Source organism: Lemur catta, chromosome 14, assembly GCF_020740605.2.
Source record: "Lemur catta isolate mLemCat1 chromosome 14, mLemCat1.pri, whole genome shotgun sequence".
NCBI classification, from domain to species: Eukaryota; Metazoa; Chordata; class Mammalia; order Primates; family Lemuridae; genus Lemur; species Lemur catta.
In genome coordinates this window covers 54,222,471-54,248,534 of record NC_059141.1, presented here as the reverse complement: position 1 = coordinate 54,248,534, position 26,064 = coordinate 54,222,471, and the positions used below count along the sequence as shown (strand labels likewise).

The 26,064-nt window shown below is 42.6% G+C and overlaps 1 protein-coding gene across 2 annotated transcripts in view; it reads left to right on the top strand.

Annotated features, from left to right (window-relative positions):
- Window positions 1–26,064, top strand: part of LRMDA (leucine rich melanocyte differentiation associated) — a 1,038,561-nt gene that overhangs the window by 688,367 nt on the left and 324,130 nt on the right. The window lies entirely within an intron of this gene.

Below are 26,064 nucleotides of genomic sequence, written 5' to 3'. Positions count from 1 at the left end.
ACAAAAAATAAGAAAAGTTAGCCCAGTGTGGTGGTGGCCACCTATAGTCCCAGCTGCTTGGGAGGCTGGGGTAGGAGGATCGCTTGAGCCCAGGAGTTCGAGGCTGTAGTGAGCTCAGATCACACCACTATACTCCAGTCTGGGAAACAGAGGGAGACCCTGTCTCTAGGAAAAAAAAAAAAAAGAATAAGAAAGTATAAATGTTCATTTCTCCTTCTGGACCGTGAACTCCTTAAGGATCTTGGACAGCTTGTATCACCTCTGTATCCTGAGCCCCTGATACAGAGCTGGCCTTCGAGCTGTATTGGTCGTATGACTGACTGAAAATACAGGTGAATGGCTGAGAATCCCCTTTTGGGGGATTCTGGGAGGTTCTCATTCTTACAGGCAGCCACTTGGGCTATTTTTATAACATGTTTCTGGATCCCTGAGGCTCCTGTGTTACAGAGCAGGTCAACACTGAGCAAAATTGCCAAGTGGGCTGAGACCATCCTAGGGCCTTTTGGTAGCTGCTTTCTTCTGTCATGTCTGGCAGCCTGATGATGCCCCCTGATTGCCCCAGACTCTGATTTAGTACCTGCACTGAAGTTGGACCACATCCCATGTTGCCAAATTCCTTCCCTCCGAAATTCAGAACCCTCTGATCTCCTTAAGGGGCCAGTGGCCATTTCGCGAGGGCTTACCATGTGCCAAATGCCCTACACAAACTGCTTTATGTCCATGATTGTATTTAGCTGCCACTGTTCTGCAAACATAGGTTCCATCATTCCCATTTCATATGGAGGAAACTGCAGCTCACGGTGATTAAGTAATTTGCTCACAGCAAGGTGGTCAGGCAGAGCTGGGATTCAAACTCAAGCCTGTCTGACTTACTAATTGGTACTTTGAAATGCTGCTCTGTGCCACAACAGGGGTAATGAATCAGCCAGAAAACCTATGAAGGTGCTAACCTACCATTGTACATAATTGATCAAAACACTTGCTCTGAGTGGTACGCTGTTTTAGATACACTTTACCAGGGGGAAGAGAATAATTACAAGTGACCACAGTAGATTCCTCTATCTGGTCGATTTTAACTTTCTCAAGCTCAGACCAGCCTTTAAGGCACTCTGTTTCTAAGATTGAGGGCTGCTGCCACCAGGCTCGGCTAGCTCAGGGATCCTATATCTTTGAAGCCCTGGGAAGGGGGGAGATGTGGGTGGGGGCTGCCATTTTGCCTTCAACTGTGTCCTGTGAATTGAGAACTATACCATACTTTTATTGATTTATGCATTTCTTTTTGGTTGAGGGATGAGGTGATCGTTTAAGAAACAATGCCCAGCATGTGTTACTTAGTCACATGGGCACATCTCTACCCACCCCCACCTAACCAACCTCCGGGGTCACCTCCCTTCTCTAGCTCCTCGGTCCCCTCTGTAAGATACGCTGACTGGTTGGTGTCTGTGCGCATGGGTGAGGGGGCTCTGACCTCTAGTCTGTCCGTGTATTTCTGCTCTCATCAGGGTAGAGTGAAGTTTATTCCCAAACTTGTTTATGACAATCTTTCTTATACAGGATTTATAAACATAATTTAATTAAATATTATATAAACCAGTGAAGGACAAAAGAGTTGTCATTTTTTATAAACACCAAGTTAAGTGCTTTGGAAAGATTTCATAAAGGAAATGTTACCCAGTTAAAAAAAGAAAAAAAAAAAAAAACAGCTAACAAATTATATGGGGGCTGGTAAGAGAGCTTAAAAAAAGGGCAAAACCACACAAATCTAAAGGACTCTGTGCTCAGTTGGCCTTCCAAGGGTCTTTGAACTCCACTCCATTTGAAAGACGCTGGAAATTGTGGATGACATTTTATGAGTATTTGGGGCAAGAAAGATGACGTGGCACTAATCAGAGGGCAGCCAGCAAGGAAGCCAGGGACCGCAGTCCTAGAGCCGAGTGGAGCTGAGTGGTGCCAGCCACCCGATGAGCCCAGGCGAGAGTCTCCCCAGAGCCTCCAGCCGGCCCTTGATTTTGGCCTTGTGAGACTCAAAGCAGGGAAACCAGCTGAGCCTGCTGCACTTTTGACCTACAGAAATACGACATGGTAAATATGTATTGTGTTCAGCTGCAAAGCCAGGGGTACTTCATCAGGGTGGCCACGGAAAACTAACAGAGCAACCATGTCATCCCCTCCATTGGCACATGCGGGGCCACCATTCCCCTCCTCTCCAAGACGTTTGTCACTGCACTCTCCTCAGTCTGGCATTTCAGGCCCTCTACACTCACATTGCCTCGGCTTTGCTTTCAAAGCTTAGCTCTCACACAAACCCTCTCCCCTAAAAGGGTAAGCAGAGTCACTCTCTCCTAACAACAGATTGTGCTCTGGGGCCTCTGAGTGTTTCCTGAGTCATGCTTTCGGCCTCACAGGGGCCTGGGTAAGTCTGACTCGTCTTGCAAGGCCCACATCAAATCCAGTCTTCCTTGTGCAGGTCATTTCCTTCCCTGCCCACCACAGCCTTCTGAGCACTCGCTGCCTGTGTTGCCCGCCGGGCCTTCATCTCCCGTCGGGGGGTGCAGGCTCATCTCTGCATTGTCTTCTCTCTCTGGGTTGCTGACACACTTTGCAGTGGTAGGAAAGGGGCGTGTGTACGCCGATGCATTCTGTTGCCTCTTTGTGTCCAGCACGAGAACGAGCACATTGCACATGGTCCATAGCTTCCTCGAGTGATTGCATTTTACCTGAGAGCCGCACAATCTCTATGAACACCTGCAGAGCTCTTTTGTGGATAGTGGTTAGTTTCTGGGGCCCTTGCATCTGAGGGATGCCTCCTTCAGTATCAAGACAATGATTTTGTCTCTTCTTAAAATGTCTTGTAAGTGACTTCTTTAAATGATTTTGATACTTTAGGTTTGGGTTCCAAAGGTGGATCCCTCCCTGAACAGGGAGACTAGTCCCCTTGAGTTTGTGTGGCTTCCGATGCTGACATGTCATCTACAACACTTTATGAGCGTCGACTTGCATCCGCTCTGAGAGAGGGCACCCTCCAGCACCAGCACCTGGGGACACTTGCCCAAGAGAGATGGCAGGGTGTTGGGGTAGGGAGTAGTAGCCAGGGAATATATTGAAAGCATTTGACTTTTTTCCCACTGCAGCTATCTATTCTTCATTCCATGCTAATGGGATAATTTGATCGATGAATGCGCTGGGAAAAGGCAAGAGATGCATAAAAAGTGTGAAAGCACACAGCTACAAATGAGTGGGCAGATTTACCACCTTCCCCCCAGAATCAAATCTGTCTGCCATCCTTGCTGGGTATGAGACAGGCAGATCCGAGCTTTGGCTTAATTACACATAATTTGGGTGACAGCTGAAATGCAAACCTAAACATTCAATCAGTTAAAGATACACAAAATTAAGCATTTCACACAGTGTCCAACCCCTTCAATCTTTATTAATACTTTAATTATGTTAATTATACCATGGTTTCAAGCCCTGCTACTACAACAAGCAGGGGGTGGAGGTGGGGGAAGAGGCAGTCAGTCCTCTTGGCAATACAGCTAAGTAATGATTGCATTCGAATTAAAAGTATGAATGGAATGCAAAGTAGCAAAGATTCACAAATACATAATTCAGCAATTTACCCACCGTTCACACTTTTTTCTTCCACGGCTGGCAGTGTTCCTGAAGGCTGGGCCCACATCTGATTCATCATCTGAGTGTACTGCATATAGTAAGTGCTCAGTAAATAGCTATTAAACTAATTTTTAATCAAGGATGGTGAAATTGTGGAGATAAAAGGAAGCAAGCAGATGTTTGGGACACATTTTGAGATGGCAGTGACCAAAATGATTGCTGACAATTGTCTGCGGGCTGGGGACAGCAGTAGAAGGGGTGGAACAGGAGTGGAAGGAAGAGAGAGAAGAACAGCAAATACCCAGGATTGCGGAGGTTCCTTGTGCTTCTTTGAAGTCACTTCAGTTCTCTGGGCTTATTTTCCCCCATCTCTAACAAATGAGGAGGAGACTGGACCTCTGTGGTTTTCCAGCTCTGTTCTCCTGGCTCCTTCAAGGGTACATCAGAGGCTGCACTATGTCTGTGTGTTGGGGAATTGGGGCGTGGAGAGGGGAAGGTCTGCTTCAATTTATGTGTTGGATGTGTAAGAGTTTTGTTCTGAAAGTTGCTAAAAAGTGGTTTGGAAACTCTTGGATGTGAAAGCCTTTTCAACCTCCAACCCACCAGCTCACGGAACTTTCTCTGCTCTGCGTTGAGGGTTCCACCATTGGGCCAGCACTCCTGTCCTGCCCTTTGTCCTGGCTATGTGGGCCCTCCTCGCTCATCTGTTTTGCTCGCCCCCATGTGATTTTACTTCTTATCTCCTATGTCTTTGGTCATCGTGTGCTAAAATGCCCTTCCTCCCTCTCTGAACCTATCAACATCCTGCAGCTCACAGTGCCCGAGATGGAGTTGCCTCCTCTGGAAAGCCTCCCTGGACTGCCCTAGTCAGGGATGCTTTCTCCTCTTTCCGAGTTCCTGTGACTCTTAGTATCTGAGACCTATATTTCTCCCTTTTTTCCACACGTGGGAGTCTTGTCTTCCTGACTAGAGAATCAGTTTCTCAAGGGAGGGACCATTCAGCCTTCTCTTGTGGGTTTCCTTCCACTCTGCCCCAGACTGGACACACAGGTGACGTCCTACTCACCTCGACACAGCTAAATGCATTTGACAGGGGGTTAGCCGCATAAAAGCAAACACTCCTCCAGCCAGAGAGCATTCTGTTGCCCAAACTGTCATACAACAATCAATAACTATACTTTAGTTTCTTACTTTAGAGTTTGCTGAGCCGAAACAAAGATGTCACCTGAGTGACTTGGATAAGCTATGTTTTTAAGCATTGCTCGGCTGACATGGCCAGAATCTTCCATTGTTGGGAGTGTCTTTTTAACAAGACCAGAAGAAACCTTGGAGATTCATAAATCTGAACTAGAAATGCGACATTTCCTTCAGAGAACAATTCCTTAGTTTGTTGTTGATGAGAATTGCCTCTGTGACTGGCCCTTTCACCAGGTGTCCTTAGCTAAGCTAAATAACTTCAGAGCCTCACAGATAATTCTCATATTCTCTGATCACCTCTGTGATTCCTCCTGCTGCACAGAATTGGCGTTGGAACTCTCCACGCAGGCCTGGGTGGCCAACTCGAGTTGCTGTCTTACCACTCCTTAACTGTAGACCCTCCATATCACCAGTGTGGGGGATAATGTTCGAAAAGGAACCACCTCACTAGCTTCTTAGTCCAACAACAGTTAAACAAGGCTCTTAGTGTCCCAGGACCTCAGATTACCAAAAGAAAACATGGCCAAGTCCATTAGTCAACAAATAACGACTGATTATTATTTCAAGCCAAACTTTGTTAGAGTGTACAATGCAGAAGTAACATATGATACAGTTCACCTATGTTACAACAGTTATAAACAAAAAAATATTAGAGAAAAATATTAAAAATGACCAAGTGAAAGCTATGGTTCTCAAGTACTTTGGGAATTTGGAAAGGGGAGAAATCACTATGGAAAATTAGGAAGTGCTAAAGCTGTTGGGTCCATTTTTCACACTCACCAATCCTTTTTATTATTGCTTCTACTCCTGGGCATCCCTTTCTTTTTTAGGGAAAGTATCTGCCAAAGTACATTTACTGAAAAATAATTCATCCACACCCCACTAAAACTACGCATATTGCCAATCAACCCGTCTGGAAAACAAGAAAGATAACCATGATGTCCACACCGAACCAATGGTAATTTCCACCAAAAAGCAAAGAAGCTTTATGTTTTCATTAGCCTTTGCATCTTGTTGCAAGTGAATGCATGATTTGTTGGTCATTTTTCTGTTTTAGATATTGAAATTAGCTTTCAGAAAACCTGTTTACTACATTTTCGGGACCATTAGGGATCTTCAGCATGTATTGGGGATCCTGGGCCAAGAATTATGCTCATAATCATGGGAGAAGATCAGGACAATGTTGATGGTCGTGACTTAGGCCTTTCGATAACTAGGACGTGGTCAGGCAGTGGGGGGTGGGGTGCCAAGGGGGCGGGGCAGTGTCCATAAATTCAGTCCCTTCGGTGCACCATGGCTGACTGTCCTGAGGTTGGCCATCGGACTTCCCACCTAATTTTGTGAACTCTTCCTCATTTTCACGAATGGGCCAGGATAGAAAACTGTTTTCTGAGTTGTACTGTTTTGGGTGTACCCCAAAAGTGCACCCCAAACTGAGCATATGTGATCTTTAGCAATATTCAACATTTCCCATCAGTGGAATGTCTGCAGTTGCAGCCATAGCTTTTAAAAACCACATAGGTGATATTGTGTCACTGGCTAATTTTCAGATCTGTTTTGCATCAACATCCATACCACTGTCCATTACTGGAGGTACATACCTCTGTCAGTTATGGAAGATGCTGCCTTTGTAATTTCGCCCAAGACCTTGGCTGTATCCATTTAATAAAATTAGAACATGCATCATTTGAGAAGGAAAAGTAATTATCTCTGTTGTAATCTCCTCAAATTCAAACACATGACATCAAGATTTCTCCTCAATGGCAAAGTTATAGACTCGGTGGTTAATTAAACATCTTTTCTAATCAAATTAGCTTTCATTTCCTAAGTAGAGGTTTTTAACCTGGAAGTGGCTTTGAAACATTGTTTCTTTCAGCCATCACCTATGAAAGGAAAGATAATGTCCCTTCAAAGGACTCCTGTAACGGTGAATAATTATTCTTTGTTTGACTGCAAATGCACATTCCTGAAATAATATATTCGTAAAGTTTCATAAATTATTTCAAGATGTATTAAAGAGCATTGGAAATAGTTCTTCTCCCTACAGGAGGTTGCCAAGAATAAGTTTTGTCCTTTAAAATTTGAAACAAATTATTATTCACTGGGGTAACATCATTGGAGCTTCCCCCAGCTCCAGCTGACAGGGACAATTTGAAGTAACCTGTTAATGGTAATGCTTTTAAAATTTAGAGTTACTCTAAGTGGAGCAATTTTTAAAAATTAAAACCATAGCTAGGGGGAATTGCCTTTGGAGGTCATGCAAAGTTAGGGGCACCGCACATTTACATGGAGCAGGGCCTGGATTCCAGCTGCCGGGGTTACATGTTACATCATGGTCCCATGGAGGTTAGGGGGACAGGTATGTCTCCAGCTGAATTTCACCTAAATGCTCCCAGGCATAATTCTCCTGAGACTTTCAACTTGGCGATAAAATACAGCATAATATAACACAAAGGCTACTGTACCAGGAGTTAGGAAAACATAGTTCTAGTCCCAGAAGTCACATAACATTTAAAAAAAACCCCACTATTTCCTCATCTGTACCATGAAGGGGTTGGTTTAAATAATCTCCCATATCCCTTCTAACTCTAACATTTGTGCTTTTACTGTAACATGTCACTTGAACCAAATATTTATGGAACACTTGTTTTATGCAAGTCATTTATTCCATATAACTTCTCTCGACCAAGAACCACTGCAGTCCACTCGGGAGATCATTTCTTAATAACTCACTTCTTGTTGCATGTGGTAAGTGATACCTACATTTCTGAGGAATTGCTGAATGGGATGGTTATGGCATGGGACAGGCCTCATCTCGTCTCAACTGAAATCTCCTTTGAGGAAAGCAAGAAAAAGAGAAATCAGAGGAAAGCAATGCTTGCTTAGGCACTCACAATGTGCCAGGAGCTGAACTTGGTGATTTTGTAGCTTTTGTTTTCTGCTATTGGCGTCAGGTGCAGTTCTGGGAACAGCAGAGCTCTCAGTAAATTCCGCCTGGATTAAACACAACCACCTGCTGCATAGCTAATGGGGTCTGAGCTTAGAAAGAAAATCAGTTTCTTTGCAGCTGTTCTTACAACCTGTCTGTTCTTCTTCTTCGGAAACCTAATTCCACAATATCATCTCGCAGCCAGTTAAAATGGTAAATTTGATGCACTTGTGTGAGAATGATGTGCCCAAGGTGATGGTGGGAGGTGTCAGCAGGGCCTGAGCTGTTTCTCTCATCAGTCTGCTATTTTACACTCTTGCATGAGCCTGGACCGGAGTGCACAGGAGCAGATGTCTTTGTTTTAGGCAGTGGGCCGAGCTTGTGTGGGTTTGGCTCTCCTTGTGCTCCTGAAAAGTAGCAAGGTTTGTGTTGAGGGATGGAAGAAGATGTACCCTGCCCTGCCTGAGATGGCAATGCAAGGTGTGTGTGCTACCATCCCCATGCCCCAGCACACATTGCTAATCAATCATGGCTCATTCTGAGCTTAAACAGCCTCAGAATCATTTCAACAGAGCTCTCTAGATAGCCACTATCAAATGACAGGTGTTGGCATAAGAGATCAAATCTATTAATAATTAGGTCCCTGTCTCATGTCCCCAGCTGGGCAGCGAGGTCTTCACAGTGTGGACCCCTATGTCTGATCCATCTCTGGGAGCCCAGTGGGGTGGCTGACATGCGGGCTTCCCAGAGAGGAAACCCACGTGCAAAGGCACAGAGGCGTGATGGCATCTGTGACAAACAGGACAACTCAGTGTTTGTAGTGTGAAGGGCAGACTGGGGCAGGTGAAAAGCCAGCAGGGGGAGATGTCCTGGAGGGACCCAAAATCTGACTGAGGAACGGGGACTTGCCCTGAAGTGGTGAGAGCCACGGATGGATTTTAAGGACAGCAGCACTGGGTGACCACTAATTCGGCTGTTAAGCATAAAGAAAATCCACACTGAGGAACAAAGGGGACCCACAAGACTCCCACCCTGTCCCCAGCCTCTTCCTGCTTCCCCTGGTCCTGCTCTCTTGGGGTGCAGGAAGGTCTCATCTGACTAGTCAGACTCCAGGACCGTCCTGGCCACCATTACTAGTGGGCAGGGTCACTGCATGTTGGGGGCTGTGCACACCATGCAGCTGGGCCACGCACCAGGGCCAGGGCCTTCCTGGACATTCCTTAGGCTCCTTAGGAACCATGAGGAAGCTCCCCCATGGGTGTCTGAAACCACAGATCCAAGCCTACAGTGGAAATACCGGGGCTCTGGGAAGCTGGAACTTGTCCCACAAAAGCCACCCTTCCTGCCACCCCCTCCATTCCTCCAGGCTGTGGTCTTTCGGGATACATCCCCCCTCTGAACCCCAGGACATCTGGCTCGCCCAGAAGCACCCCTTCAACCTCTGGCTGGCTGAAGGCCTGCACCTCGCTCAGGCCTCTTCGAGGGACCCTTCCGTGCCATTGTTAGGAAAAGGAGGAAACATCACAGAAGAAAGGCCGAATGCTGTGCTCTATAGTTTGGAACCTCAGCAGGACAAGTGGCCCCCTAGGATGCTTTGGGGACCTCCCCCAGGCCATTCCTCTGACTCCCAACACAGTCTGGTTCAAAGGACTTAGTTATCCTATTCGGCATAGTTAACACAGGCTGACAGGACCTACAGCCTGCTTGGTCCTTCTGAAAATGTTACCAGGTACCATTAGCACGGGGAGGCCATGCACAACCTGTGCCTTTCTGCCCTGCATGTGGCTCAGAGCCCCATTTGTTGCTGTTGGGGGTTACATCAGTACTTCCCTCAAGTCTCTTTTCCACTGAGTTTTTCCGGTTAACTCCAAGTGCTGCATTGCTCCATGCTGCCTAAACTAGGACATGCACAGCCCCAACTGTGCAGGGAGGATGCAAAACAGAAATACTATCTGGGACCCAGCTTTCTGGAGCTTTATTTGTACTGTAAGATTTGGAAGAAACAGTTTACTAAGAACCATCTCCCCTCCCCGACAACTGTGGAAGAAAAGGCAGAGAAAAGCAGGGAAAGAGAAGTGCCCGGAGTCACAGTCCAGGCTCAGACCTCAGACGTTGCCCCCGGTGAGGGCGGAGGGGCCCTCTTGTCTCCAGGGCCCCAGGCCGTGCTGCAGCTCACTCTACTGTGGCTCGGATGCCTCTGAAGGCTGCAGGGCTGCTCCTGGGCGGCTCCCACCCGCAGGTGGGAGTCCACGCCTGGCCAACCTCACACACCGTATTGTCAGGATCCAGGGAGCTCAGGTGTTCTTGCTGTCCATTCTAAAGCCACGGAGACATTTGAACGGGACTCTCAGGGATTCTGAAATGTGCAGTACATTCTCATTGACTCTTGCCACCCTGTTGTGCAACGGTTGTCAGGGCTTCTTCCTCCTGTCTGTCTGAAACTTTGTGTCCTTTGGCCAAGTCCCCGTGCCCTCCCTCTGCCACCCCCTGGACTCTTGTCGCCATTACACTTCTCTACTTCTATGAGGTCAGCTTTGCAGATTCAACACATAAGTGACATCATGCCCCATTTGCCCTTCTGAGGTCATGGAGATTTTAATTAGCTTTATGTCACATTAAATGCAGTGTACATATACCTAAACTTCACCTTGTACCCCATACATGTATACAACTATTACTTGTCAATTAAAAATAATATCAATAAAACTGTAATAAATAAAACAAAATGTAGGAAGCATGGCTTGACTGTCCCACATACTTGCTTTTGGTCCCTGCCTCAGCTGTCCTCTGTATTCAAGGGCACCACCTTGTTTGTTTTGCAGCAACTCTCTTGGGCTGGCGGGAAGCAGCACAGTCTCAACATGAGGTTGACAGACCTCGTGAGCCCTTGCCGGCCCTGGCCCTCTTTGGAGGGAGAGGTTGAGGTCTTCCCATCTGGCTGCGCAGCCCGGAGGGCTTGCCTGGCCTCCTCTGGCATCCTGTTGCCTATGGCCTCATCTGCAGACAGCTGTGTGTATGGCCTCAGTGTCTCCTGCCCAGAATTTATCCAGTTGTCGCTCGTAATCTAGAGGAGGGTGGGCCTCTCTCTGGGTTCAAGGGTCAGGAACTTTTGCAGAAAAAGTTTGAGTTGGTCTGAAAAGAAAAGAGTTATCTTATACCTTCCACTTACAACCTTACTGCCAAGGTCCCTAAACTTTCTCCATCAAATGGAAGAGTCCTGGCATCATGATGTAGAGGACAACACTGAGGCTCCACACGTCCACTCCAGCCCATTATACTCCTGGTGCAGGAAGGTTTCTGGGGCAGCACACGGGGGGAATCCCACAGAAGGTGTCCAGCTTCTTCCTTTCTTCCCCAAATGTTGTGGCCAAGCCAAAGTCAGCTACTTTCACATTATCATTGGGATCGAGTAGGATGTTGTGGGGCTTCAGGTCCCTATGGACGATCTTATGGTGGCAGTACTGCATGGCACATAGGATCTGTTGGAATTTGGCCCGGGCCTCCTCCCTCGAGGTGGCCATGTCAGAGGATGTACTGGCAAAGGTTTCTGCCTCTGGCATATTCTGTTACCACATAGATGGTGTCTTTGGTGTCTGTGACATCCAACAGCTTTAGGATGTTTGGATGATTCAGGGTTCTCATTGCTTCGAACTCCTTTTTTTTTTGAGACAGAGTCTCACTTTGTTACCCGGGCTAGAGTGCCATGGCATCAGCCTAGCTCACAGCAACCTCAAACTCTTGGGCTCAAGTGATCCTCCTGCCTCAGCCTCCCAAGTAGCTGGGACTATAGGCATGCACCACCCCCATGCCCAGCTAATTTTTTATATATATTTTTAGTTGTCTGGTTAATTTCTTTCTATTTTTTTTTTTTTTTTTTTAGTGGAGACGGGGTCTCGCTCTTGGTCAGGCTGGTCTCGAACTCCTGACCTCAAGCGATCCTTCCGTCTCGGCCTCCCAGAGTGCTAGGATTACAGGCGTGAGCCACGGCGCCCGGCCTGCTTTGACCTCCTTATAGACACTTTTGAGGCTGGAGAGGCTCTTCTTGGATGTAATTTTGATGGCTACCTGGGTCCCAGTAGGAAGGTGCTGGGCCAGCATCACCTTGGCGAAGCTGCCCCAGCCAATTTTTTTGAGGAGCTGATAATTAAGGAGCTCCTCACTGAAGGAACTAGAGGCCAAGCCCTGCTGCGTGGTCACCTCTAACTATGCTAACTACAAATTCTATACTAACTACCTACACAAACTATGCTAAATAACTAATGACCAATGCCAATTGTATTAACTAGGCTAATGCTAACAATATTAACTATACTCACTACTCTGACAATACTAACTATATGAACTAGGCTAATAATACTAATGGATAATACTAACTAGGTTTATAATACTAACTATACTATGCTAACAATACTAACTATACTATGCTAACACTACTGATAAATAATACTAACTACACTAACAATGCTAACTAACAAGGAAAAACAGTCTCGCTCTCACAAATTCCACAAGTCATCAAAAAGTAGCTTCCTGGCCTATAAGGACCAAAGATCTAGGCCCAGCTAGGGGCTTATATAGGTGTCAGTAATTTGATAACAATGGCTCTTTGTAAAGTCTGAGCAAGAAATGGACGAATCATGGCTGGGGATAACCCACAATATTTTGTTTTTTTTTTTTCCTTTTTTGGTCACAAGAACATACTCCTCTATAAAGAAAACAAGTGCTTTTTATTTACGTAGGTTATAGAGATTTATATTTAGTTTATTAGAAATATAACCTATACAATGCTTCAATGTCCTCTCCATTGATAGTTTGAAAATCTGTAATAACTTTAGGCTCTTCAAGACCTCATAGTGTCTATACTTGAGATATTCAATTTCTTTTTCTTTAAATTCTCATTGGTGTCAGAATGATGCTACAACATAGCTGTTACTATAGAAATGTGTTCTGTGGTGTGTGATACACAATAAGGCCCATTATGAGCACCTATAGAGTTGCCGGGACGATAACTGTCATCATAATTTCCCCACACGATAATCATAAGATTTGTCCTCAAAAACCTTGGAGGCCAGAAGTCAGTGGGCTGAAATATTCAAAGGTGTGGAAGGAGGAAAAAAGAAAAAAAAAAGGCCTGTCAACCAAGAACCCTGTATCCAAAAAACTGTGCTTCAAAAATGAGGGAGAAATTAAGACATTGCCAGATAACCGACAACCGAGTGCCGCCAGGCCTGCACTGCAATGAAGGGAGTCCTTCCAGGTGAAAAGAAAGGACACTGGACAGGAACTCAAAGCTTTATGAAGAAATAAAGTTCTGTGGTAAAGGTAAATGTTAATGTTTGTCAAGATTTGGGCTAAGTAGTATTCTTTCTTCAAAAAATGTGTGCATCTTCACATTTGTGGGTAATTCAAAGCCTTTTTTTTTTTTTTAAGTGCAGGACAGAACTTGACTTTATAATCATTTTTCTTCTACCCCAGAAGTTATCCACATCCCAGTTCTAATTAACTACATTGTTATTGAGAAAAGAGAAAGTGGGAGGAAGGTTTTGTGAATTGATCTTCAGTTGCTGGATTTATAAAATGGTGATAAGTGAAAATGGATTGATAAAATGTGTTGGATACCCTGGAGTATCAATAGCAACTAGAAGTGACAGAGTAGATGTATATACCACAAGGCAATGGATCTTAGAAACACAGGACTTGAGTGAAAAAAGAAAGAGGATGACATTGTAACAATGCGACTTACATAAATTAAAAAGCATGAGTACAAAACAGCAATCAGATTTTTTTAGAAAGACATAAAAAGTGTTGATTGTAAAAGAAAAGACTGATAATTTTAGTCCATTAAAATGAAGAAAATTATTTATCAAAAGACACCTTTAAAAACTGAAAAGACACGTTACAAAGTAGAAGGTTTTTCAGTAAGCAGAATTGATAATGAATTAGTATTAAGAGTATATAAGGAACTCCTATAAAACAATAAGAAAACTTAGACAACTCAATAGAGAAATGAACAAAAGGTACAGACATTTTGCAGAGAAGGAAATATTTATAGACAACTTGTGCAGAGATATACTCAACATTATTGATGGTTAGGGAATTATAAAGAAAATACAATGAGATACTTTTCATACACAAGACTGGCAAATTATTTTTCAAAATCAAGTGGTTTTGGCTTTTTATTTTTTTATTTCAAAATATTAAATAAGGAGGTACAAATGTTTTTGTTACATGGATACCTTGTATAATGCTTAAATCAGGGCTTTTGGTGTGCCCATCACCAGAATAGTGTTCATTGTACCCAATAGGTAAGTTTTTATCCTACACACCCCCTCTCACCTTCCCCCTTTCTTGGTTTCTCATGTCCTTTATATCACTTTGTATCTGTGTGTACCCACCCATTAGCTCCTACTTATTAGTGAGAACATATGGTATTTCCATTCCTGAGACATTTCACTTGGGATAATGGTCTCTAGTTCCATCCAAGTTGCTGCAAATGACATTATTTCATTCCTTTTTGTGGCTAAGTAGTACTCCATGGTGTGTGTGTGTGTGTGTGTGTGTGTGTGTGTTTACATATACCATTTTCTTTATCCACTCATGAATTGATGGGCACTTAGGTTGATGCTGCATCTTTGCAACTGTGAATTATGCTGTGATAAACGTTTGAGTGCAAGTGTCTTTTTGATAAAATGACTTCATTTCCTTTGGGTAGATACACAGCAGTGGTATTATTAGATCGAATAGCAGATCTACATTTATTTCTTTGAGGAATGTCCATACTGTTTTCCACAGAAGTTATACTAATTTTCAGTCCCACCAACAGTGTGTAAGTGTTCCTTTCTCTCTGCCTCCATGCCAGCATCTATTGTTTTTTGACTTTTTAATAATTGAACAGGATATAGATGTATAGGAACTCTGCTACATTGTTGATGAGAGTACAAATTCATGCAACACCTTGCAGAATTGTCCTGTTAACATTGAACATTAATATATCTTATGATCCCAACAATTCCATCGTGTAATAGGAGGCATGTACATGTATGCTAGGAGACAGGTAGAGAATGTCCTTAGAATTACTATTTTTCATATAAATAGCTTGAAAATAACCCAAAGTTCTATCAATGAGTGGAAAACAACCCAAAGTTCTATCAACTGTATATACTTTCAATGGAATATTATACAGCAGTCAAATGAAGTGGCATGTAATAATATTGTGTATTTTGTAATGTGGCATATAGGGAAAAACAAGTATGTTTTGAAAGAATTCATATAATAGAAAGATCCATACCAAATGCCTTCCAATCATTGTCTATGAGGAGGCAAATGAGAGTGGGAAATGAGGATAAAATGAAAGATTTAAACATATAAATGTATTTGTTACAGAAATATATTTCATATATGTTAGTGTGTATATATAAATATGTCTGTATGTACATGGTATACAAACATTTTTTCCATCTTCCTCATGGCTGAATTGTGTGGCTCAATTGAGATGCAGGGCCACCTTTGGACATGGTTGAAGAGATTTCACAGGCTCTATGCCCCCAAACTGCCTACCATTAACTCAGCAGCTATACCTTCCAATGCAGCATTAACCACTAACTCTTTGAAGCCAAGGTGTTGGGTCTCTAGGAGTGGCCTCTCAGTTTGCTGTAGTCTAGGAGTGGGCTCCAACCAGATCTTCTCTTGTGACATGGGTTATTTGGTGAAAGAATAGAACGTGGGGCACGGAGAGGTTTGGGATGAGAGTGATGAGTTTTGGTGTGAGGAAACTCCATAGGTCCTTATAGATAGTGCTGACAGCGGGGAGGACACAGCACAACCTAGGGACCCCTGGAGACCAGGAGGGTATTGACACTGTGAATGAGAAAGAAGAAGGGAATGTTATTTTCCCTTTCATATTGCTTTACCACAATTCAAGAGAAAACATATTGGGAAAGGGAAATGGGTAGGAAAGGGATAAAGATAGAAAGGTGGGAGAATATGGAGAAGGAATTTTACCTTTTCAACAGTTTCTACCCCATGTGCTATGTGAGATTCATACCGTCAATAGAAGCTGCCTCTGTTTTTATTTCCCATATTAAAATACAGCCAGTACTTTACCTGCTTCTTGTACTTTTGTTACCTGTTCCTGTAGGACATGCGACGTCTAGAGTTTTCAGGAGTCCTTTGGCTCTCCCAGTATTGCCATTTCCAGATACAAGAATTGCAAGCTTCTCCCAGAGTCCATAAGAAGCTCCATCCAGGCATAATGGACCGAGGGAAGATCCAGAAACATGGATCTGCTGCCATCGTTGCGACCCTCCCTTCTCGCTGCTCAATCTGCAGTTTTTCATCCTGACGCGATCCAATCCAGGGACATTTGATGACAATCGCTTCTGGAGTGGAGGGCCTGGCGGGCGTATAGAATGCCTGTATTTGGTGTGGAGTTGGCTATTGTAATACTTAGTGAATGGAATTTCATTAGGTCCTTATCTGTGTGCAGTGAGGAAAAGAGGTCCTTTTACACAGTGCTTGTAATGGAGTGGAAAATTGCATTTCCCCCTCGCCCGAACAGTGCCATTAGTGGGGAGGCAGACTGTCTGCAGAGCGGGAAGCCACCTCAGGCGGTGCAGGGCTGACAGCCCAAATGATGGCATTGCCGAGAGACCCGGAAGATATTAAAATAAAAGCAGGTTGTGTTGTTCTTTTTGTCCTGTAGCAGTTCTTCCCTGCAACGCAGGGAGTGATTGGATTTGAGGCCCTGAGAAAAACATGTTAAGTAAGAAATTGTTTAAATAAAGTTGTTTGAGGTTGAAATTCTCCCCCAGGCGTGGAGGGGAACGTGGTTAGCTGCCTGCAACTTATAGATATCCAAGAGGCGCTGTTTTGTGAGTCAGACAAGTATGCAGGAAACTTGAAAAGTGAAATGTGCAACTGGGATCTCTTCCTTGGTGGTCCAGATGGGACAAGAGAGGGGAGAGTTCTTTCTTTGAGGGGTAGCATTAGTGCCCTGGGAGTGTGATGGCGGAGGAAGCGCATAGCCTGTCCCAGGGGTGTCCCAGGCCAAAGAAAAGATAGAATCTATGCAGCTCCTGGGCCCAAATGCAACCAGATACAAAGTAGCACAGACCAGGAGTGCTGGCAGGAACTTTCACGATTGCCCAAGGGTACTGGGAGAATAGTGTTAGGAAAAGGTCCCTTTATACTGAACGGAGAAACCATTAGGAAACTTGATATTTAAGCTATACAACACCTTCAGAATTATCTGGCCCAACCGTTTCTAATACGGATGAGGAATTTCTTTCTCCTGAGGCATAAATATCAAAGCAGAGTCCCCTAAGACCCCATCTACCACCCTCTAATATATGTATTCCTTATAGATGGAATGTTTGTTTCCCCCAACGTTCATATGTTGAAATCCTAAACCCCAACATGATGGGACTAAGAGCTGGGGCCTTTGGGAGGTGATTAGGTCTTGAGGGTGGAGCCCTCATGGATAGGATTAGTTCTCTTCTGTAAGGGCTCCTGGAGAGCTTTCCCACTCTCTTTCTGCCACTTGAGGATATGATGAGAAGTTGGCCATCTGCAACTCAGTAGAGGGCCCTCCCCAGAACCAACCACACTGATCTCTGACTGCCAGTGTCCAGAACTGTGGGGAACAATTTCTGCTGTTGAAGCCGCCCACTCCGTGGTACTTTGCTGTAGCAGCCAGTTGACAGACAGCATCTCCTCAAAGTCTGTTTTCTCTGTTCACTTGTCTGCTCTTTACTCTAGCCGCTCTTCTTTAACTTCCTCTTTGGGGGCATTTTCCTTCTTCTTGGCCTATGCCTTGGCCTTAGGCTCATGCATTTGCCTGCCAGACATGGGATGTTGATTGGGACCAGCCACCCAACCATCCCATCCCATCCCGTGTCCTCACATGCACATAGGTCAGGATAGGGACATTGTGGCCAGTGCATTAGCAGGGCCCCTCAGTATCACAGAGCTTGCTCAGCCCTGTCCTAGGACATTATAATTTTGTAAAAATGTTAAACTATGACTCTCAAGTTCTATATGAACACGTATATCATTATTTTTTTTAATTATTAATATGTTTAAGTCCTTAATGAGGGAACTAGTAGTATGATAGAGCTGGTTCCAAGAGCATTTGAGCTATTTACAGGCACTTAGAAAAAAGAATGCTAAACTAGGATTGCAAGGTTAGATACAAAACTGGTCAGTATTCTGCAGAGTAATAAAATTGTAATCTCTGGGGACTTTTTGTTTGTTTGTTTTTGCTGGACAAAAAAATCTACAATTTGACGTGTAACTTCATTGTCTCTAGGCTGCAATCAAGTAGTGAGCAGTGAAGTCAAATATAGGTATGATTTACTGAAGAATTATTAATAAGTGATCCTTGGGAAGACCTGTCAGCAATGGCACAGCATGCCGTTGAAAGGATATTCTGTCCTTTCCCATCCCCTTACCTCTTTATATCCAAGTGTTGGATCTTTTTTCTTAACAATATAATCCTAGCATTTGACTCTGTATTTCTTTGTAATGAACCAGATTTGGTGTAGCTGGTGCTGATAAGACTCCATCTTGGAGTAAACTCCCAATTAGTATATAGGTGTCCACCAATTAGCTTTCAACACGTTTATTGAGTTGTCTGTATGGGCTAGGCACTGTGTGCTATGGTTTAGATATCTGACGCCCCCAAATCTCATGTTGAAATTTTATCCCCAATGTTGGAGATGAGGACCTAATGGGAGGTGCTTGGGTCATGGGGGTGGATCCTGCATGGATGGCTTGGTGCTGTCCCTCTGGTAATGAGTGAGTTCTTACTCTATCATTAGTTCATGCCAGAGTGGGTTGTTAAAGAGAGCCTGGTATATCCTCCCTCCCCTCCCTCTTGCTCTCCGAACACGTGATCTCTACACACACCAGCTCCCCTTCACCTTCTGCCATGAGCAGAAGCTCCATGAAGCCCTCACTGGAAGCAGGTGCTGATGCCATGCTTCTTGTATAGCCTGCAGAATCGTGAGCCCAAGAAACCTTTTTTCTTTATGGATTACCCTGCCTCAGGTCTTCCTTTATAGCAACACAAACAGACTAAGACTCTGTGCCAGACTTTAGTGTACACTGGCAAATAAAACAAACAAGGTTGTGAAGCTAAAGGTAAGAGAAATATATATGCTGAAGAAAAAAAAATTACAGAAAGGTCCAGGCGCGGTGGCTCACGCCTGTAATCCTAGCACTCTGGGAGGCTGAGGCGGGTGGATTGCTCAAGGTCAGGAGTTCGAGACCAGCCTGAGCAAGAGCGAGACCCCGTCTCTACTAAAAATAGAAAGAAATTATCTGGCCAACTAAACTATATATATAGAAAGTGGCACATGCCTGTAGTCCCAGCTACTTGGGAGGCTGAGGCAGTAGGATCGCTTAAGCCCAGGAGTTTGAGGTTACTGTGAGCTAGGCTGACGCCACAGCACTCATTCTAGCCTGGGCAACAGAGCGAGACTCTGTCTCAAAAAAAAAAAAAAAAATATTACAGAATGCCATCAAATTGCCTTTACCTGTTATCCTAATCACATAATGTTGTGCATTCCTTGAGCCTTTTTGCCTGGATTAGTTCAGATAAGCAAGAGTTGGTTATATTCTGTCAAACTCTGTTAGGTCTGAATGGCAAAAAGGAATTTAGGGTGGTTTATGGTGGTGTGACCCTGTTTACTGTATGCCTCCTTAGACTTCAAGTCTCTCCAATAAGTGATATCAGTAAATGTATCAGTAAAATATACTGAAGCACTGGTCAAGGACCCTTTTTGTTTAAGATTTTGGTAACCACTCTAAATGTATTCTTAGGCAAGAGTCCTAAAATAAAATGCATACTTTCACTGTTTTCTCCATCCTTCCTAAACTACAATGTGATTGACAACTGGCTCTATGAACATTAGCATGATATACCCACCAATTCTTATTTTTGCTTAAGTTGGAGACTTGTAGGTCTTTGAAAGTTAGAGTAGAATGAAGAGAGTGTGGATTGTAGTAAATTTCCCAGTGCCCAATAGTTTTAGGGTGATTTTTTGTTTCTTAGGAAGCTCTTGGCGAAATCATAAAGCTATCCTTGTAATCAACTGAATTTCTTCTTTAAGATGATCCCCAAGGAGGGGTAGCTAAATTAGGATCAAGCCAGGGAAGCACAGGGAACGTCTTCTACTCTTTCATAGTATGTCCTAGTAGTGGCTCTCTAAGAAAGGGAGAATGGTTTGTTTTAATATCTAACCTGCACGTACAGTATTTTGATTAAATAGTGGCCACTATTAGGCCATGAGAGGGAAATAGAGGTATAAGAAGAGAAACTCACAGAGTGGTTGAGGAGGCAAGAGCTACCATAGAGCAATAGCTATCTACATAAGTAAATGTGTGCAGAATGCCAACCAGTGCTCCTGGAGTTCAGTCAGTGGGGACTACAGAGGGCAGGGAATGTTCTCAATGGAAATTGTTTGTCATGATTTAATCTAAGAAGGATAAGTACATTCCAGATTGTAGGAGCAGGGAGGTGTTGAGCATTCTAAGGAGAATGGCCATGGAACAATGGAAAGCAAAGTTTTGGACAATAATGTGCAAAAATGTCTTTGTTGACGCAAGGAACCCTCTCTCTCCCCTGTTGAGATTTGATATTCGAGTTTGAGAAATGATCTGACAATAGACTGAACAACAGGAGAAAAGGCATATAAATTTACTGTGTGCACGGGGGCATCACAGGAAAGTGGATTCCCAATAACCTAATGAGCTTCAGAAGCTTACATACCCTTCTTGATAGGAAAGAGGGAACTGGGGCCTGTAGGCACTTTTAGAGGAAAAGTGAATGATTTTTAGGGGAGATGAATGGGCCCCAAGAACAATCAGCGTCCTGGGACTAAATTTGTCTGGGCTCTGGGTGTGGTGTCAGCGCCAGTCTTCCTTCCTGCAAGTTAATCTTCCCTGTTTGATGAGATTATAGGGAGGGGGCTCAAGAAAATTGCATTTCTTCTGAAGGAACTTCCCTTAGTGAGATAACGGAACTTCAGAGAAAGCCCCTCTCTGTACTTGGGGAGAGGCAGAGGGGCCAGAGACAGGATGGGCCAGAGAAGGTCAGAGAGACTTTCCTTCTCAGGCTGCTTCTTTAGTTCCAAGTACTCACCATATTAGAGCACCATACTTTGGTCTATCATTTCTGAGCCCCAACGTCTATATGGGTAGGAGGGTTGGGGAGTGTCCAGGCTGGGCTCAGGATTTGGTGGCATCCTCTTTTATAATTGCTCTAGGAATACTACACCTGAGGTGCCCTGTGCCATTAACATTGACTTTTGGATGTCCATCAATATCCAGTCTTACAACTCCCTCTTTCAGGGTGAAAAGAGTTCCCGCTGAAATCAGGCAACATCAAGCAGAAGCAGGGAGCAAAACTTGCCCCTTTCAAAACAGATTAAATGTTTCCTATTAATTCAATTGCTCCCACACAGATTAAAGCTTGTATTAGAAATTAAGCTAATCAGCAGTTTTAAATCAACTTCTAAACACAGTTTCTTTCATATCTGAGGTAATTGTGTGTCTGCATGTAAATGCTGGGAGAATATACTTTTTTGGGTGTAATTCCAACTATAGTTTCAAATGAAAGTAGATAGAAATCTGGGAAATTGAGTAAACATAATTAATTAGAGGAGATACTTATCCTTGGTTTAAATTAGAAAAATTACTAAGAGAAACTATGAAAATCTCAATTAAAACAACCAGCCTGATTTTATTTTTCATTGTTAAGAGGGCAAAAAAAAAATTGCATGAATAAAATAAATATATATTTGGGGATGACACCATCTTGGCATTTTCAGGCATTCTTTTCTAAATATATTCTTTATCTGAGCTGTCTTGCAATACTTTTAATATAATTAAAAGCACATAATGAGTGCCAGACTTGTCAATTCCAACAACAAAGTGCTGAAATTTGCAGTGAAACTGAGAGATCCATCTCCCACACATTGTAATGAATAGGTTCATAAAAGGAAAATAGTTTAATTACATTTTAGTTCATGGATTGTTAATAGGCTGGAGTATCTAAATTGAATAATGTGATTCTGGTAATAATTATGTGTAAATGAACTTGTTTAAATGATATTTTACAGCTTCTTTATAAAATTACAGCTAGAGGCAATCCAGTGATAGACAGACAAAGGCCATGCAAAAATTATCATAAACTATTAGCTTGTTTGCAAAGGGTTTTATGTTAATCTTTTAGTACTTAAAGCAATCTGCAATTAACATATCATGGGGAGCTGCCTCGGAGCAAAGGCATGCAAATTGAAGTGCTTAGATAAAAAGCCATTCACATTGGGGGGAAAAAAGAAAGAAAGGAAAAAGAAAAAGAAAAAAAAATCAAAGAAAGGGTGGCAAAGTACTCAGAGGGTGCTGGTTTTATATTTGAGATTAAGGAGGTGTAATGATTGTGTTATCTAACTGTGGCTGTAATTAAAGCTTTTCTCCAGCAGACATGACAATAGATACCGCATTGATTTCGGTGTTTTAATTGTGAAAGTCATTTTATTTCAGGGCAGGAGATATGAATAGCCTGAATCAAAGGGCTAGAAGATTGCTTTGTTGATAGTACTTGTTCAACAGCTGCCTGGCTGCTTAATACACAAGTGTGGAGAATGCAGAGAGACCAAGGAGGTGCTGGGTATTGTAATTCTCCTGCTGATTTCCTTTCCTTTTATGAAAAAGGCAGGGATCTGGGTAGGGATTGTAAACAAACAGCCTTTTCATACCTCACTGATGTTTTTCCTCCCCAACTTTGCAGAACAAAAGAAGTCATAAAGGACCTTGAACTAACTTTACTACTGCTCCTTTTAAGCTACAGAAGTTTATGCAAAGTAATAAAACCATCCTTGCCAGTGGAGATATCACCCCTCTAATGGAAAACAAAAGTCTTTAAGTGGCTGCTGTAGTTATTATCACAAATAGCCTTATGACAGAAACAGTTTGTGGGAGAGAGATTGGATTATTTACATTAAGGACATATCCACAAAATCTCACACACAGTTTGAGATTAGGACATTCTTATCAGTTTCTATATACAAACCTCAGGCGGGGAAATTAAGTGAGGGGAAAAACATACACAATCCCAGAGCAAAGAGAATTCTAAAGGGGATTTTAGGAAAATGAACTCAGTGTGGACTTCTAAAAAATACCACATTCTTGGATATTTATTCTATAAAGTTCAGAGTAAATATAGGTGAAACCCAATGATTTCTAATTATTTCCATTATTCTATTCATTTCTCTCTCCTTTATTCCTAGAAATATTGAATAGCATGTTTTAAAGACTCTGAATTATAGTAGACTTGATTTGAGGGAAGTTTGTCTCCTTAACAGATACAGTTAAAAATAACCAGATACCAAGATGTTACAAACATAGCAATAGTAATATAAATAATCATTTACTGAGTATTGCATTAACCAATTTTTAAGTATATTACTGATTATATAGTGGAGTGAAAACTCCCTCTGTCCTCTGAGGGTTTGATAATTGAGTCTATGAAATAAACTGACAGTAGGCAGTGAAGGAGCTCAGGAAATTTCACCCCAATATATGATTCCTTGGTAGATCAACAGGTGTTGGGAGGGGCTTTGCCTCTATTTGCAGAAAACCATATGGACCCATCCAAAAGAACAATCCACTTCCTTTTCCCTACCTGTTATCTCAATATATTGCAGGAAAAAAGATCAAGAACGTAACCAGACCTGGCTCAAATCATTTTTTTTTTATTTCAGCTCTTCATGGGGGTACAAAAGCTCAGGTTATATACATTGTCCATGTCCCGCTCATCTCAAATCATTTTAAATATAGTACCTGTCTCTCAGGTAAATTTACAAGTCAATCTGTTTCCCCTCATCTATTTATTCTCCCAAGTATCCAACCACTTATTCCCCCTACACGGAATTCCCTATATTGCTCATCTCTCCCTCCCCTCCAAAATGAGGGTATATAAATTTCTGGACCCCTTTGCGCTATTTGGTAATCACTCTGTGATTCTCCCTGTGCACACAGTCAGTAAATCTCTTTCTCTTATTAATTTGCCTTTGAGTTGATCTTTCAATGAACCTTCCAGGGCAATGGGGAGGTTTCCCCTCACCCACACAGCAGATTAACAAAAACAGCATATAAATTTATTACATGCATGGGGGTATCACATGAAAAAAAAGTGAATACAAAAATACCAGTGAGATCTAGAAGCTTATATAAACCCTCTTCATGGAGGAGAGAAGAGGGGGAAGTAGGCAATTCAGAGGAGAGTATGGGGTACATTGGAGATATTGTGGGCTCAGTTGCAGACCACCACGATAAAGTGATTATCACAATAGAGTGAGTTACATGAATTTTTTTTGTTTTCCAGAGCATATAAAAGTTTTTATACTGTACTGTACTCTATTAGGTGTGCAATAATATTATGTCTGGAAAAACAATGTACACACCTTAATTTAAAAATACTTTATTGTTAAATAATGCTAATGATCATCTGAGCCTTCAGCAAGTCAGTCTTTTTGCTGGTGGAGAGTATTGTTTCGATTTTGATGGCTGCTGAGTGAACAGGGTGGTGGTTGCTGAAGGTTGGGGTGGCTGTGGAAATTTCTTACAATAAAACAACAGTGAAGTTTGCTGTGTTGATTGACTGTTTCATGAAAGATTTCTCTGTAGCATGCAATGCTTTTTGATAGTATATTATTCACAGTGTAATTTCTTTCAAAATTGAAGTCAATCTTCTCAAACCCTATCACTGCTTCATCAAATAAGTTTATTTAATATTTGAAACTCTCTGTTCTCATTTCAATAATGTTCACAACATCTTCACCAGGAGTAGATTCCATCTCCAGAAACTACTTTCTTTGCTAATCTGTAAGAAGCAACTCCTTATCCATTCAAGTTTGATAATGAGAATGCAGCAATTTAGTCACATCTTCAAGTTCCAGTTCTAATTCTCTTGCTATTTCCAACACATCTGCAGTTTGTTCAAGTGATGTCTTGGACCCCTCCAAGTCATCCATGAAGGTTAGGATCTACTTCTTCCAAACTCTTGTTAATGTTGACATTTTGACCTCCTCCCATGCATGAATGTTCTTAATGGCATCTAGAATGATGAATCCTTTCCAGAAGGTTTTCAGTTTACTTTGCCTGGATCCATCAGAGGAATTACTATCTGTGAGAGTTATAACTTTACAAAATGTATTTCTTAAATAATAAATAAGACTTGAAAGTCAAAATTACTCCTTGATCCATGGGCTGTAGAATGGACATTGTGTTAGCAGGCATGAAAACAATATTAATCTCTTTGTACCTCTCCATCAGAGATCTTGGGTAAGCATTTGCATTGTTAGTGAGTAGCAATATTTTGAAAGGATTTTTTTTTTTGAGCAGTAGGTCTTAACAGTGGGCTTAAAAGATTCAGTAAGCCATGCTTAAACAGATGTGCTGTCATCCAGGCTTTGTTGTTCCATTAAGAGAGCACAAGCAGAGTAGATTTAGCATAATTCTTAAGGGCCCTAAGATTTTCAGAATGTTCAATGAGCATTGGGTTCAACTTTAAGTCATCAGCTACATTAGCCCCTGACAAGAGGGTCAGCCTGTCCTTTGAAGCCTTGAGAACAGACATTGACTTCTTCTCTCTAGCTATAAAAGTTCTAAATGGCATCTTCTTCCAATAGAAGGCTGTTTGGTCTACATTGAAAATCTGTTGTTTAGCCACTTTCCTTAATTATCTTAACTTGATCTTCTGGATAACTTTCTGCCACTTCTCCATCAGCATTGCTGCTTCACCTTATACTTTTATGTTATAGAGATGGCTTCTTTCCTTAAACCTCATGAACTTTCCTGTCTTAGCTTCAAACTTTTCTTCTTCTGAGAAAGTTTCTTGCCTCTCTCAGCCTTCACAGAATTAAAGAAGGTTAGGGCTTTGCTCTGGATTAGGCTTTGGCTTAAGGGAATGTTGTGGCTGGTTTGATCTTCTATCCAGACCACTTAAACCCTCCATATCAGCAATAAGGTTATCTCACTTTCTTATAATTGATGTGTTCACTGCAGTAGCTGGCACTTTCAATTTCCTTCAAGAACTTTTCCTTTGTATTCACAACTTGGCTAACTGTTTGGTGTGAGAGGCCTAGCTTTTGTCCTATCTTGGCTTTTGACATGCCTTCCTCACTAAGCTTAATCATTTCTAGCTTTTGATTTGAAGTGATATATGTGACTCTTACTTTCACTTAATCACTTAGAGGCCATTGTAGGATTGTTAATTGGCCTAATTTCCATATTTTGTGTCTCCAGAGGAGAGGGAAATAGTCAGA